General features: G+C 43.0%; 1 protein-coding gene across 9 annotated transcripts in view; it reads right to left on the minus strand.

Moving 5' to 3' along the window:
• STIM1 (stromal interaction molecule 1) overlaps positions 1–12,790 on the minus strand; it is a 181,669-nt gene that overhangs the window by 94,594 nt on the left and 74,285 nt on the right. Inside the window, exon 1 of one of the 9 annotated variants that reach the window (XM_029956164.1) lies at positions 7,512–7,533. The exons of the other annotated variants lie outside the window; for them this stretch is intronic. The gene's annotated coding sequence lies outside the window, so the exon portion shown is untranslated. Of the gene's footprint in view, positions 1–7,511; positions 7,534–12,790 lie in introns of those variants that run through there. 9 annotated transcript variants of the gene reach the window in all.

Genomic DNA, 12,790 nt, shown 5'->3' on the forward strand with positions numbered 1-12,790 from the left:
ATATAAAAAGTAGCTACTTTTTTGCATGGACCTCAAGTATACTGTAGTATAGAAGTGGAATTCAAGGAAAGGTATTAAGCAGGCTGTGTTTTAGCTTATGGGCAAGTAATAAATTGTATCATGTATCTTGAATGTATCATAGATAAGCTGCTATATTACAATTGCCACTTCAGATATCTGTGAAATTAGGTGATTAACTAGTTGGTACCTAACCTTCTAATTTCTGTATAAGTCTAATTACATGAAATACAAGTGGGGGTTTTGATTTTTTACTTTGCTTTTCTGTTTGGAGTATCATTGTAACTACTGTATTGTAAATGACGGAAAATAATTGCATATGTTAAAAAAATAAATTGTGTAAAAAAAATAAATAAATAAATGATTCTCCCACAAAAAAAAAAAAAGAAAGAAAGAAATTCAATCGTGTTGTCATGTGTCAGTAGTTTTTTTTTCATTCTCTCACTGAGTAGTATTCCACTGAATGTATATACCACAATATGTTCATCCACCAGTTTTTAGCTAGCACAGATAAAGTGCTATGGACATTTGCATACAAGTCTTTGTGTGGACATAGATTTTCCTTTTTCTTGACCGAAAATGAGTCTTTTATCTTGAGTTCAAGTGGGAGTAGAACTTCTGAGTTATATGACAGGGATATGTTTAACTTTTAAGTGCCAAACTGTTTTCCAAAATAGTTGTATTGCTTTATACTCTCACCAGTAAGCACCAGTATGAGGCACCAGTCCAGCTGTTTCATACACTCTCTTATACCTGGTGAAGCTAATGTGCACCCTGGCTTGAGAATGGAAGCTTCTTCATTCTTTCTTGACCTGCAGATTCTGACTCATGCTGTTGGTCTGAATGCAAATGCTTTTTCTTCCCTGCCAAACTGGTTTAGGCACACATTATATATTCTCCAATGTTGATAACACTTTTCACAATTATAATTACCTATATGATAATTTGCTTAATAGCTTTCTAATCCACTAAACTGTAAGCCCCACAGTGGCAGGAGCCATGGCTGCCTTCACGGCTCAACCCTGGCTTTGAGCCAACAACCAGGACCTAGCTAAGTCCCTAGCACAACAGTTGGGCTCCCATGAATATTCACTGAATGAACAAAGAATGCCCAGAAGAACTCAGCTATGTGAAAGAGCAAATTCAAACAGAGACAAACAAATATCATGCTGGCCCCACAAAAAGTACAAGGATGAGCACAGTATATGAATCACAAAGACACAAAATAGAATACGGTAAGACACAGAGACCAGAGCAGCAGGAGATACTACAGTCTGAAAACAGGTAGAAGATAGTAGGGGTGGGAGGGAGGGCAATCCAGCAAAGCAAACCCAAGAGTAAGGGGCACAACATTTCACACAGATTCATTTGTAAAAGAACCCAAGGTCAAAAGGTACATTTTACCAATCTTGCAAAAATTCCTGGTGCAGAATGGGAATAATGTAGGCTGAGATCCCCACTGTACTCAAACTCTAAGTGGCAGAGTTGGAAGGGCCACTGCCAACATTACAACTGGAGAAGGAAACTGAGACTATGAAAGGGCATTGTTTTGCACTAGGTTGGTCAGCACACTAGTGGCAGAACCAGATTATAAGTCTCACTAACTTCCTATGCTGTCCTATGGCAAGGCCGTATGGTTGGGTGATCCATCCAGATGAGTCTGTGCAAGAGGGCTCCCTCAAACTGCTAACCCTTCCCTCCAAGACTTACGAACAGGGGCAAGTTTCCTTAAGTTCTGCTTGCCTATTAAGGGCCAGCACAGAAGTCCTAACTGGTCTTGTGCCATTCCCCAAGTAGGGTAAAATAGAATTTCCTGCTCTTCCCTTAACTTCTTCAGTGTCCAACACTAGCCAGAGACCCCTTCCTTATTAAGACTTACAAAAAATGTTAAAAAGACACTAGAGACAGAGTACTGAGCAAAAGAATATGTTTCTATTTGAGCATATGAAACATAGTCACCTGCTAGAAGAAATGAAATCTTCAGCCCTCTCTCTCCACTCAGCCACCCCATTTCTACCTTCTTCTGCTTCCTCTCAGTATTCTTTTCTTCAAATACTGATTTCACATAAAGCTTCCCTCCAGAAGAAGGGGGTTAGTCCCTAAAGTTAGTCCTCACCAAGCAGGCCATGACCTCAATAACTCAGGCTTCCAGAGCAGGGACTTCTAGCTGTTCTGACTGCCAATGCCTCCTCCCACATCTCCTACAGAGCTCTGGACACTAGTCCATCTGCTTAACAGCCTATCTGCCTGCCCTTTTATTTCTATCACCTTTTTGACTAAATTAAAAGTTTCTGACCCCTGTTCAGTGTTTACATGCCACCACTTCAACACTCATTCCTGATTTTCAATCATCTATTTGCTGACCTTGAATTACCTAGTTCAACTAGCCAAAGGCACTAGGAATACAAAAAGAGGTAAGATATACTTCTCTGACCCCCAGGTCCCCCCACTCCTACTCCTCAATTATTAAAATATATACTGAATCACAGAAGTGGTAGGTGCAGGAATTTAAATTTCAACTTTCCTATACTCTGACTATTCCTAAGGATTAATTTTCTTACCTGAAAAATCCACAAAGTCCTTTGAAAAACAGTAAAGCCTTGTAAGTATCAGTCATTTGCTTGTCAGTTCTCTATTCTCTGCTTTATCTGAGTCTCACCTTCCCAACTATACATGAGTCTGATTTTTCTGGTGTTACCCTGTGTCGGGCACAGCAGTGAACAACACAATACCCTGTCTAGGGACAACTGAAAGCTGCTTACAAATTTTGAAGATTTGCTTTCTCAGCTTTGGGGTCCCACATTCCATAGGTCTTTATATTCTAAAGGTATCTATGCCAAGAAGCATGACAACCCCAGAGAAATTAAGTCAACACACGCTTGTTCAAAAGTTGCTCCAAATTCTCTGACCTGGCACCCAACCCAAACATTCCTGCATCCTGGCCAGCACTTGTCAGGGTCTGAGATGGCCAAAAAAATAATTACAAACAACTCAAAACAGATTTCTACTGGAAAAAGTTTTCTAAAAGTGTGAGAGTGGGCACCCAAGGACTTGCCCAGATAAGGACATTGCACAGTGCCCAGGGGAGGTGCCCAACCTATTAGTGACCCTCTAGGATTATACCCTCTGGTTCAGGAGTGGAGCTGGCTCTCAACTATCAGTCCTGATGACAGTGGCCCCAAGAGCACAGTGATAAATGCCTGAAAGATATCAACGCTGAGGAGCCAGGCACACCACTGCATGGGGTAAAAACAACATGGATTCCAGGGGCCATTGCAGCAGGAGTTCATCCTCAAGCCGCCCAGGCCCACCGCTGGATGGCCTGCCAGAGAACACATGCCTGGGCTCCCCGAGACCAGAACCAGGAAAGAGCTTCTCACCACCTTTCCGCCCCACATAAGCCTTCATTCAAAGAACGCAAAGAAGATAACTGACCCCCTTTCTTCTTGAGAGAAGATAATCAAGAACATCAACTGAAAAATGTTGCAGTCAGGATGGTCATTCCAAGGACTTGGTTTGCAGCCCTTCTCACCGGATGCAGTCCTCAGCTATGGATGCAGACGACGTCTCCCCAGAAGCAGGGCTGACTGTCCAGAACAAAGTATGCCTGAGCCTCGTGACAGCCCAGGCCCCCCAGTCCTGCTCCCACATGGGAACAAGCCCGATACGATTTCTGAGGAAAGGCCTCTATGGCCAAGCAGGCTCCAGCTCACAGAGGTCTGAGCTCAGATCTCCACGTACTTTGCCTGTGTTATGACAGTTTCCTCACTGATCTTCCTGCCTCTGCTCATTTCTCTCAAACCCATCCTCTACTCAAGCAATCAGTTACAATTTTTCTAAAATTTCAATCTGACCTAGACCTCTCTCCAAGCTCCTGAATAAAATCCTACATAGACTCACATAAAAATCTGTTTACTGGGGTGCCTGGGCAGCTCAGTCTGTTAAACATCAGACTCTTGGTTCTAAGAGACTCAGGTCATGATCTCACAGTTTGTGAGTTTGAGCCACACATTGGGCTCTGCACTGAAAGCACAGAGCCTGCTTGGGATTCTCGCTCTCCCTCTCTCTCTCTGCCCCTTTCCTGCTTGCATGCTCTCTTTCTCTCTTTCAAAGTAAATACATAAGCTTAAAAAAATCTGTATACAAATGTTTATAGAAGCTTTATGTGTAACAGCCCAAAACTTGGATCAGTCCATACATCTTTCAGGGAATGGTTATATACATTATACACAACAGAACACTATTTAGCAATAAAAAGGAATAAAGTCATGATACATACAACCTCTTAGATGATTTTCCAGGGAATTATGGCTGAACAAAGAAAGCCAACTCCAAAAGATTACAAACTCTGATTCCATTTATACAACATTTTTGAAAGGTCATAAAATTTTAGAAATGGAGAACAGAGGGGTTAGGAACAGGGAAGGGGGTGGGAGAAGAAGGTGTGGTTTTATAAGGCCAAATATAGGATACTTATGGTATTGGAAGAGAACTTACACACACGAGTATAAGGAAACTGGGGAAATCTAAATAAGACTGGTGGGTTTTTTTAATGTCAATATTCTGGTTACAATATTATACTGTAGTTTGTCGAAATGTTACCGTGGCGAAAATTGCAAAGTTTCCCAATGATCTCACTGTATTATTATTATTTTTTTAAGTAGGCTCCATACTAGAGCCTAAGATCTCAGGACCCTGAGATCAAGACCTGACCTGAGACTGAGTCAGACACTTAACAGACTGAGACCCGAGCGCCCCGCTGCATTTTTTTAAAACTACGTGTAAGACTACAATTATCTCAATAAATGTTATAATATAAAGGAAAAAATCCTTTGCAGAGCTCCCCAACTCTTACAACAGTGATTCTTTTTTCTCAGTGAGCAATTCCAAAAGCTCCATATAATAATAGTTACACTTTTAGTATCCACAGATTGAAAAACAACTGAGAAAATAATATGGATTCACAAGACACCCTTCAAGAACCCCTTTCAGAGTTCCAGATCCTCAAGTTGGGAACCACTAGCAGCTATAACAAATATAATATAGCAAAGGATACAGGCCTTTCAAGAGGTGGTCCCTACCAGGTTCTCTAGCCTTATCCCATACCAGTCACTCACACACACCTTACCCTCCCACCACACTAAACTACTCTAAGTTCCATAAATATGCAAGACTCACTTTGTGGCTTTAAACACAATGTTCCCTCTGCCTACAATATCCTTGCCCCATTTCACACCTGACTAATTCCTACTCAAGTTTCAAGATTCTACTCGGGCTTTTTCTAATTCCTCTAGGAAGTATTCGCTACACTGACTCTTTGGGTTAGATTAGGAGTCCTTCTTCTGTGCCCACATGGCCCCTGTGCTTCTCTCTGTCACAACTTAGACCAATTAACTTCTGTATGCCTTCATTTCATGATCTATAAAATAAGAAAAAACAGTATCTACCTGATAGAGTTAAGAATGAAATGAGTTAATACATATAGAGTACTTCAAATAAAGCATGGCACTAAATATTTAAATACTGCCAAGATGTTTTTACTGTAATCATTTGTCTAACCATCACACTGAAAGATCCAAGCAGGAACTGGTATTTGTATCCATCTCTAGTCTGGCCTACAGTTAGGTGCTTGGTAAATAGCTGGGAAAAAGAATGAAGGAGCTAATGTTGGCATAATGAGGTCGAATCTAAATCAACAATAGAACTGGAGATCTAGAGAATTGAGAATTACTGCTAAGAGCAATAGTTAAGTATAGTAGGAGCAGGAATAAGATAGCCATCTCTAGAAGATAAGCACAAAACAACTGACTAGTAGAGAGTACTAAGACCTTGGGTGAATAAACTGAAGTCATACTGAATTATTATGCAGAGCTCTTTTGATTTGTCATTATAACTTGTTAGTTTTCAGCTGAAAAAGCTGCTTAACCTTTTGGAGGCACTGTTACTTCAGCTGTAAAATGTGGCATAATACCGTAATTTTCTAAGTATTTAAGATTTTCCAAGCAAACTACCTAGCCCATTGATTAAAGTAAAACAAGTTTGTTCTGAATAAATGTTATGCCATCCTTGTGCCTTAAAATTTTCTTTCTCTCAAAAATGTAAAAAGAAAAACGAGAAGTCCCTTGTATAGTAAGTGTCCCCATGAAGAGGGAGGGGAGGGAGAACACGAATGTTAATGTACTTAATACCAAGCACCAGCTTGAGCAAGGGTGAACGGGCACCTGGAGTCACTCTCCCTCCAGCTCCTCATGGGCAAGACTTGGTGACCCTTCAAGGCCCAGGGAAAGTCCCATGCCCGCCTGCCTTCTGTAACCACTCCAGGCCCTATGAGTCTCCCCTCTGAGGTCACAGTACTGAGCCCAATCTAGTTCAGGCACCAACTCACAAGGTTTCTTCCAAACACAATCGGATTCTGTCCCCAGCTGGCCTGTTAGTGACTCTGCGGTGGGACCTGAGTGTCCTCCTGCTATCTCTACAAGAACAGAATTAAGTACAGTCTCAGGGAGAAAGGGGGGATGAATATGTCAAGAAGTATGTTGGAACTTGTACATACACTGTCTCTTACAATTTTGTAAAGTCAGTACATTTATTTTTGAGAGAGAGAGAGCGAGCGTGCACAAGCACCCATGTGTGCACACATGAGCAGGGGAGGGGCAGAGGAAGAGAGATTCTCAAGCAGGCCCCATACTCAGGACAGAGCCCGACTCAAGGCTCAATCCCACAACCCTGGGATCATGACTTGAGCCAAAATCAAGAGTCAGACACTCAGGGGCGCCTGACAGGCTCAGTAGGTTAAGCATCTGACTTCGGCTCAGGTCATGATCTCACGATTTGTAGGTTTGAGCCCTCTATTGGGCTCTGTGCTGACAGCTCAGAGCCTGGAGCCTGCTTCAGATTCTGTGTCCCCTCTCTCGGCCCCTCACCAGCTTGCACTCCATCACTCTCTGTCTCTCAAAAATAAAAAATAAAAGAATAAAAAGAGTCAGACACTCAACCGAGTCACCCAGGCACCCCTAAAGTCAGTATTTGTATCATCCCTAATATATTATGAGGAAACTGAGGCCCAGATCTGAGAAGTGACTTGCTCAAGTCACCTAAATGGTAAAAACTAAGGCTGGAGCTGGGATAGCATCTGTCTCCAGAGCCTTGATAAGAATAAATGCAGACTAGTGTCCACCTGGTTATCAAATATATAGCTGATTTGTTGGGCAGTTCAATCACACCAGCTCTGTACCTCAAGTTTTCTCTGCTGCCAATCTGAGCCTGAGATAGCTACCTGACTTCCTTTCTTCCTATTATTTTGTCCCATATAGGAAAGGCAGCTACCCTGGGTCCCTTCCACACTGGAGTATGTGGAAGAAACAGGCTACACAGAGGTCCCTGTGGGGAGAATAAAAGGGAGGCAAATATTAATATCCTGAAGTATCAAAGCTAGTTAAACTCTCCAGTTTTACGGATAAGGACAATGAACTCTGAGAAGGCAGGTAACTTACATAAGGTCACACAGCTGAGTTGAGACTGAAACCTTGTCTCCCAAACTCCCAAACTGGTGCTCATATTGGTCCACACTGCACAAAGCCATGGAGGAGAACTGGAGTATGACCTGTCAGGCCTGTCACTAAGCAAAAAACCCAAACGCTGTAAACACAGGAAATGGGCTGGGATGAGGTTCAGAGGGAGCAGCAACCTTTGCCAAGTTAGAAGTGTTCAAGGGTTTCCTGTCCACAGCTGTTAACTGTCACAGAAATGCTCCAGAAAGTAATACAAGGCAGAAAAAGAAGAAAAAAAAATGAGGGAAAATATTTAGGCCTAGAAGTGACTATAAATTATTCAGCCCAAACTACTTGGTTTTACAGAGGAGGAAGCTAAGACCCTGTCCCCCAAAAGAAAAATGACTTGTCCAAACTCACACTCAGAATTTAAGGACCCTTACAAACCACTTATTTGGTTCAAATCCATCATTTTAATGAGAAGCATGAGACCCAGAGAGGAAAAGATCCTCGGCCAAGGTCACACAGCCAGACATGGCACAGCCAGCACGCGAACTCAGCTCTTCTATCTCACAGACCCGTGTGGTTAGAGGGAGTCCGACCAAGTGACTTTCCTCAGATGCTGTGTTGGCTGTGGAGAACGTACAACTGAAAATAAGCAGGAATTGTAACAGCTAATGAAGAATAACAAGAACAAAACAGAGCAAGCCTAGAAGAGCCAAAAGAAAAGTACCCCGGCTGGCTAAGATGCTTCGGAAAATTAAGAGGCAGAAAAATATTCTGGCTATTCTAAGAACAGAATCCAAGGAAGAACAAGCGGGGCAGGCAGATAGAAAAGGGCGGAAATGCTAAGGGAAATCCCAAGGTTCTGCTTCCTTCTTCTGTCCTAGACCTAAATATCCAGAAAACATTTCCTCAGGAGAACTCTGGGTTCGGCAGGCCACTATGGGGGTACTAGAGTATGGTAATTAGCAGATTCCTGAGCCCCCACACACCACAGCTGGCAGGTATGGGGGGAATTACATTTATACAAGGCCTGAATTTCATATATATTCAATTCTCACACTAGCCATGAAAGACAAGGATTATGATTCCCATTTAACAGATAAAGGAAACTAGGGCTTAGGGAAGCCAAGTCTCTTGGCCACAATCATAAAATTAGTACTATATATGGCAGATCCAGTTTCAAACTTAAACTCTCTTTCAAGAAACTTTTTAGCAAGTTCCTGATCTTCCAACCCTATCCTAAGGCCTAGGGTTACATGGAGGAAAAACATGGTTGCCGGTCTATAGAAATTCCAATCTGGGAACTGTAAATGCTTTCTGGACCACCCACATTATTGAATGAAGAGTGATGACCTAGGGGCTGTAAAGAACAGAAAGTTTAGAGGAACCTGAGCGTCAAGGACCAGGCCCCCATGCTGATTCCTCCAGAGACAGGAGGACTGTGAGGAAAGATGGGCCAGTGACCAGTGTCACCGTGCTCTTCTCCCACTTTGGTCAGAGCTTTCTCATCCAACACGTGACCAGTCCTCAGTACCGTTAAGGCAGCCAGGCAGGTCAGAGCTTCCTCACCCCGCTCAACAAATAAAGGAAATGAGACCAACACACACTGAGTTGGTGGCAGAAAAGAGTCAAGCCTCTCAGCTTCTGTTCTTTCTACTAGACTGCTCTGACTCGAGACCACAAAAAGGGAAATCTAAAACATTTAAAACTCTCTGGCCATCCTGTTTTCATCCCACTGCCACCCTGTCCCCACTCCCCCATCCACTTGCAGAGTTCTTAATTTGGTCCACACATACCCATGCTCCCTCTCTTGGTGCCTCAAAGTCAGTGATTCAATCAGGGAGTTAATCAACCACAAAGCCTTGGCTGCCATTAGACCCCATGTCCTCAGGGAAACATTCCCTCCAGCAGCTCTTCCTCAGCAAACAGATCTTTAAATGGCAATCAGAGAAGAAAGGAGTGCTCAAAAAGGAAAGACCAAGGGGAAACACTGCAGCAAAAACACATTTCACATGCTCTTAGGTCTGCACACAAGACAGCTAATTTGAACCCGCCTGAAGTCCACCCACCAAATCAACCCAGCTGGTTAAGCTCCTGATAAGAAGCTTAACATTAACTCATTCATTCATCATTCTTCACTACTGATGTTTATTCTGTATACAATTTATGTTAGGTGCTAGAGCCACACACTTTAAAAACAAAAAACATCTCTGCTTATGTTTTCATTTGGGCTTCTGGCTGTAGATGAAGCTTTTTTTTTTTCTACTAATTCATTTTTTTCTATCACTTTTGATGAACCTTGCACATATGTGACAATTCAAGTGACAAGTCTTAGTCATGTGACTGTGAGAGATACATGAAAAGGGGAAAGAAGGAAAACTGTTTGTTCTTTAATATATTTTTCCATCTATTGGGGAAGTTGTGGGTTTTTTAGAACTCTGAATTGGCCTGTGGCTCTTTCAGTAAAAACTATGTTCAGCAGTAAAAAATCTTTGTTTATTATAGCACAATAGCTTTACTGGGGGGCAGGAAGGGAAACTTACCTTCTAGTGGAGAAGAAAGGTAAGCAGGATATAAGGAAAGAGCTACAGTCAAGGGATATACCAACTTCCCTGGAAGCAAGATGACTACGTCTCTGTTAAGGGTCAGGTAGAGGCTTCCCAGAGAAAATGCCATTGGCTTAGTTTTACAGAATATAGAACATCTGGATGCTAGAATGCTGAGCCCACATAGACAGGGTTGGAGAGGTCTCTAAAGGAGACTAAAAAGTCCCTCATTCCTAGCATGAAAGCTGCCTTAGGATCCTTGGGATAAAAGAAATATGCTATAGCCCTGGCTACCTCAAAAATCATATTATTATTCCCTGGGGATAGCAGATGCTCCACGTAAAATCCATCAAACTCGGTAGTGCACCTAGATACACTCTGCACTCAAAGAGACCCAAAACACTGAGGATAAGCTAGACACACTACTAGAGACTTCTGTATCTGGTGCCTGCACACTTCTGCTTCTTGCCTTGCAAACTGGCTCCCAGCAGCCAGAGCCACCTTATCTCACAAAGAGCTCTGCTGAGGGATACCACCATTAATGGTTGTAAGACTTAAGACCTAAAGCCAGCTAAAATGAGAAATGGCTCACTTAAAATGAAAAGCTCTCATGGTTTAACTTGGAGCTGGCCAAGATGAAGACAAAAAATCCGTTAATGCTATACAAATAGAGAGCAAAGCAAATAGATCATAAGACACCATAGTTCATTTCGTGGAAGCTGAAAATCCAACAGTCACTGCCACCCTGTCTACCCATCACTAAACCCATGTTCCAGCTAGGTCCAGCCTAGGCACAAAGCACAAGCAGCACTGAAAAGAAGGGAAAGGAGCCTTTCCTGAAGCACTATCCAAATGGAAGACAGGTGCACCTGGGTGGCTCAGCCAGTTGGCCGTCTGGCTTTGGCTCAGGTCATGATCTCATTTCACGGGTTCGAGCCCTGCATTGGGCTCTGTGCTGACAGCTCAGAGCCTGGAGCCTGCTTTGGATTCTGTATCTCCCTCTCTCTCTGACCCTCCCCTACTCATGCTGCCTCTCTCTCTGTCTCTCAAAAAATAAAATTTTTAAAAAAATGGAAGACAGTAGCTTCCCATCTCCCACCCCAACCCCAGCTTAGCTTGGCCCTTGTGGAACTTGCAAATCAGGAAAGAGGCTGGCAGTGCACCACCCGGGGAAACAAGGACCCCTCTTCCCAGGAAAAGGGGGCTACTTTTGCAGCCCACGTGTTGAGAGTACATTGTACAGTCTAGATATTATGTATATTATATGAATATTTCTATTCACTGGAATAGAAAAAATGAGTTGAAGTCTGGCTACTAACCTGATCATCCACTAAAACCATTCTCACTCCCATGCATTCCTCCCAATGACCAAATCCTGCCCTACTGTCAAGTCTAATCCTCATACTGCCTACCCTGAGGGGAACTTTCAGCCACCTCCTCAAGGATCACTCTACTTTATTTGAAAAACATTTATCCACCTAAAAAGTATGTAGTGATGCTTTTTCTATGGCAGCCCTGTTTGCTGTGGTGGTGCAGCTCACCCCTCAATGGAACTCAAGTCCTTCAACAGGGCTGCCCAAGACCTACACTCCTATTATCTAACCCTACCAGGAATCACCTTCAAATGCAACAAATGTACTATACTAGATGATTCCACACAGACACATCCCATGTCAAGAGCCCTCTGCCAAATGTACCCAATTCATCTGGCACCTCCCATCAGATCTTGCTTACCACCACTTCACACAGGCCTCACCTCGCTGCCTGTGTTGATGAGCCTGTAACCTATAGCAGAGGCCTTCAAACTGCACATGCCAGTCAACTGACATCTCTCAATAATGGATTGGCTTTTTTTTTTAATTGTTAGAGTTCATCAGTAAGGGCTTACACTTTTTATAAAAGTTTTGTACCATTTTTTATGTTTATTTATTTTTGAGAGACCAAGAGAGACTGCATGAGCAGGGGAGGGTCAGAGAGTGAGGGAGACACAGAATCTGAAGCAGACTCCAGGCTCTGAGCTAGCTGTCAGCACAGAGCCCGACGCAAGGCCTGAACCCACAAACCATGAGATTGTGACCTGAGCCAAAGCCAAAAGCCAGATGCTTAACCAACTGAGCCAACCAGGCACCCCTGTACCATTTTAATAATTATGACTATAGCAGCTAACATTTAGGCAGCACTATGTGTCAGGCACTACTCTATGCACTTCATATTTGTCTCATTTGCCCTCATGAAAGCCCTACAAGGTATCATCATTATCGACTCTATTTTTCAAATCAAGAAACGAAGGCCCAGAGAAGTAAACTAAGTGATAGCAGTCAGAGAGAGGCAGCCTGTCTCTAGAGTCCAAGCTCTTAGCTACACGCTCTGCTGCAGAGTGTGATGAGGACTTTTGTATACATATATACACTTGTGTACAGGGCTTAAATATATCTCCCATCAAAATATGTCTTTTCAGTAAGTCCAAACTTCTAGCTCTTTAGCTTTACTTCTCACCGCTTCTCCCTTGTACCATCCATTCCCACCACACTGACATACTAACAGGATCTGCCCTTCATTCTTGGCTTATCATCCTCCTTCCTTCCCTCCTCAGAATCCTAATCAACCTGTTGGGCTTAGCTCTTCTAGGATGGCTTCTAGAAAAGGGGGTGGGGGAAGAGAGGGAGGGAATCACCACGGGTTTCATGCCTACCAAGCATCAGTCACTATGCTGGTGCCTTAGACACATTA

Source organism: Suricata suricatta, chromosome 11 (genome assembly GCF_006229205.1).
Source record: "Suricata suricatta isolate VVHF042 chromosome 11, meerkat_22Aug2017_6uvM2_HiC, whole genome shotgun sequence".
Classification (NCBI taxonomy): Eukaryota; Metazoa; Chordata; class Mammalia; order Carnivora; family Herpestidae; genus Suricata; species Suricata suricatta.